Source organism: Cynara cardunculus (genome assembly GCF_001531365.2).
Source record: "Cynara cardunculus var. scolymus isolate 2C chromosome LG 12, CcrdV1, whole genome shotgun sequence".
Taxonomy (NCBI): domain Eukaryota; kingdom Viridiplantae; phylum Streptophyta; class Magnoliopsida; order Asterales; family Asteraceae; genus Cynara; species Cynara cardunculus.
Window position 1 is genome coordinate 24,533,997 of NC_037539.1, and position 4,126 is coordinate 24,538,122.

A 4,126-nucleotide genomic window follows, 5' to 3' on the forward strand; every position below is an offset into this window, starting at 1 on the left:
AATTGTGCGTAGGTACAACTTATTAAAGCTCCGTATATGAATTCGTGTAACTAACTGCAGATAAACACAATTAAATACAGGATAAACATCTCATTTAAATATAAAAAATCTAAAATATAATTAGTATAATCATTAAATTCTAACAGAATACTTAATTATTATCTTTATAAAATGTTATATTACTAAACCAAAATTAAATTATTTCATTATTAAACTTAAATTAAATTATAAAAAAAAAATCTATATCTATACTATCTTATAATGCATTTGGCTAAAAACTCTTAAACTCTTAAAAACAACTTTCATTGCTTTAGGTACAACCTATCAAAGCCATCCATCCCTTCCTCAATTCGACGTCCATATCCCTCCCATGTATTCGTTCATATCCCTCATCTCTTTGATCCATATCCTCAATTCCACGTCCATATCCTCAATTCCACTTCCATATCCTTCTCGATTTCAACTGCTTCGTGCTTATCGTCCTTCCGATTTCACCTGCTCAACCGATTTAGATGGAGATACTTCGCATCCTCTACTCGTATAAATTTGAATCAGGTTTTCAAAGTCTCTTGCGGTTGTTTTCCAGAATACAAGCATCCACTTTTCCAAGGTTTGTTTCCTTTACCATATTATTCGATTTCTAGGGTTTCTCTATGGCATCTGTTTTTTTTTGGCAACCTAATTTCTAATTACCCATTTGATCTTCTTCTACGCATTGAATTCTCTAAATGATCGAAATATATATGCATACGACTTTGGATTTAGTTTATGTGAGCAATTTTCTATATGTTGTTGGTTATGTGTAGATCTGCTAACAAGGGACTACCTATCGGATCAGAAGTTTTCTGTTTCAACGACCAGTGTTACCAGAGTTGTTTGTATCGATTGCACTTTTTTTTTCTATCATTATCCTTGATTCTGCGATTTTGTGAGATGTGGCCTATGGATTTGAGCTATTCTTTAGGGATTTTTTAATTACTAAGAACAAATCACTAATTTTTAGATTTGTTGAATAAAAACTACTAATATCTTCATCTATCGATTCTTCATATGAGAATGGGAGTTTAGGACAAAAGTAATTGATATTTGGTTGTGTTTTCTCAGGGGAACAGATGCAAAACCAGGAAGCTTGTTTAGGACAAAAGTTATTGTAGCATGTGCAGATGGTGTAAAATAACCTTCTTCACATTAATTGTATTATCATCTAGCTTATAGATTAATATTTTCATTCCATTGGTTCATAGCTTGAAGGTGAAAATCCAGTTGAAATGTTTCTTGTTATGACTGTGAAACTTGGATTTGGTGGGCAAAAGTTCTTGCCAGATATAATGAATAAGGTACATAGGCGTGTTTGCGGGAACTTTGCTAACATTTTCGTTTGCAATTTTTAATTGATTTCTATTATCCTTCGGTTTTGTTTTAGGTGTGCATGCTGAGAGAGAAGTCCCAAAACTTGATATAGAGGTTAGTTGTTCAATAACTTATATTTTTTATGTATTTATATGTTTTAAGATCACATATGTTCATACTTCTTCAATTCTTCACCAAGCTCTTCTACATTTATCATTTCTATGAACAAGTCATCTTTCATGCCTACATTTTTTCTTTTGTCATTTTGTCATTATGAGGACATGGGTTTAATTTAAAGTACCTTTTGTCTTGCTCTATATTTGAATCGCTGACTGATACAAATAATTTTAATATTCAAAATATCTGATTACATAATTTTGTCTTGGTTTGTAACGTTCCTAACAACCTGATTTTATGCACTCTCCTGGCGACATGGTTGCATTACCAAACCACAAATTCCTACCCGAGTTGAGGATGTTTCCAAGATCTAATTTCCAATGCAATTATTTATGTGGAGTATTTGCATAACCCATTTGCCTTAAGTTTGCCAACACTCTGTGTTGCACACTTACACATATACCTTTGTGCTAATGTTTGATCTTAAATGCAAAAGCCTCTATATTTATAAATATATTTATAAATATCATCACGTCTGCTATTAGTTGCCTCTATTACTATGTTTCACCATCTATGTAATCTGAATTGAGCAAATGCAATAACTATGATGTAAAACTGGAAACTTGTAGCAAGCAACCTACTTTATTAACATACATGAAAATGTAAATTGATAAAAGTATTAGTTAGTAGATTAGTATGAGAACCTACTTGCTTGTGGAGAAGACCTAACATGATATAGATGGCCATTTCAGCACATGAAGCAGCATTTCCTGTTTTCCCAATGGGAATTCTTGCAACTTTTATTCCATGGTTGTAGCAGCAGCTACATCAATACCTTCATTAAAAGATTGAAAAAGAATTAAATTCATAGAAGTAGTTGGACTTCTTAGAGTGCTCGGAGGTCAGAAATTTTAGTTCTACAGTTCAATACACAAAGATTAAGCAAATGGACAATGATCTTCTATGCCAACACCATACTGCATTATGAGCTTCATCCGAGTTGCACGAGCAATAACATCTGAATTAAGCCGCATGCTTTTCACCACATAGATATCATAGTTGCCAATAAGATCAGGTATATTAGCAAATGGAAGATCATCAACCTATGAAATAAGAGGTACAAAAGTTCATCAGATTAAGCAATTCTGAAGTCCTGTTTGCTATCTATTATTATTTCATCAATTAAAAAACCTGGATAGATGGACAGTTCTGCAAGTATTCTTTGGTGTAGTTATGTGAAGCTGCAAAATGAGGTCCACAAAAAAGAATCTGGGTGTTAGCCTTGCCATCCTCACACATAACCTGCACCAAGAAAAATACAGTTAGCTAAAATCTACAATATGAACAGAGAATTTTATGATTGCTTGTTATTAATAAGACAAATTGTTGGGTTTCCCTTTGAATGCATTAAGAATGGGAGATTATTTTGAAATAAAAAATATTAACAAAAATGAGAAAATCCACCATCCTGGAGAAACCATAAGCCCATAGTCATGGACTTGTAAATAACTGTGTACCTTCAGAAAGTTATACAAAGGTGGAGTGAAAAAGGAGTGCAAATGCAGAAAACGTTTTCACAGGACCAAATGTTTGCAAATCTAACATCCTATATACCGAATCTCTGAAAAATAGTGTATTTTCTTGAAAAAAGCTTATGCTTCTAAGCAATTTAACAAAACTCAATAGAGTTTAGAGAGAATTTAAAAGAGCTGGACTTGCTTTATTGCAATTTCACATCTTGGAGTCTTTGGAGATAACAAGTTGATTGTTTATTTACTTAGAAGATTGTGTTGTTTTAGAACAATCTTTATGGAGCAAATTTCTATTTGGTCACCATGTGGGTCTGATCTGGTATTCAAAGTTGTCCTTTAAATATGTGCATTCCTAAACTTTAATTAACTTTTGAGAGGCTATATATACTGCTAATTCCTCATGTCTCCCTCTCTCTCTCTCTCTCTCTTTTTCTTAACGTGTGCTTTACAAGCACATGATTAGTGTTATTGCTTTTGATGGTTCAAGCAATGAATGCTTCAGAGTTTGGCCTTGATGTTGAAGACTATATCTTATTGGTGAGCGGCTGAAGTTCTGTGTTTTTTACTGGGCAAACATGTGGCAACAAACAAACTCACCATCATTGTTTTGCCTATAATCAACTCTTACCAATTATGCACTCTCTCAGAAAAGGGGAAGAAATTGGTCAGTTATTGTTGCCATAGGTTTGTTCTTTTTCATTTTACTGTCTATTGGATTGATTTCGAAGTGTAGGGATCATGGAAGTTTTTCCCTTGCTACATACGTACTTTAGTTTGCTGTATAACTTGTATATGTTGCAATTTTACCAATCTACTTTCTTTTGCAGGAATTTGCTTTATGTCTAATGAGTTGGTAAGAATTTCACATTTTATCGTTGTAGTGTTGCTACTTCATTCTCAGTATAGTAGCCTCTCATCTGAATAGTAGGATTCTAAATGCAGATGGTTTTGTGATATGTTTATAAGCATTTTTACCAATCTGCATGTGGCCTAATGACCTGATGCATGTGACATCATTTCTGAAGCTTCCACAAGACTGAGTGAATGTTTGTTTTTCTTTTTTGTTTTCATTAAGCCCTGTGTGAATTAGACATTTATTTGGAATAAGGGTGAAATGAACAACTGTT

The 4,126-nt window shown here is 33.2% G+C and overlaps 1 long non-coding RNA gene across 1 annotated transcript; it reads left to right on the forward strand.

The window, feature by feature from the left end:
• The first annotated feature begins 1,318 nt into the window (after positions 1–1,318).
• On the forward strand, positions 1,319–3,853 carry LOC112522419. Its single transcript, XR_003070184.1, has 3 exons — positions 1,319–1,337; positions 1,424–1,464; positions 3,827–3,853. It is a non-coding gene; the product is annotated as an uncharacterized LOC112522419 (long non-coding RNA).
• Positions 3,854–4,126: the final 273 nt, after the last annotated feature.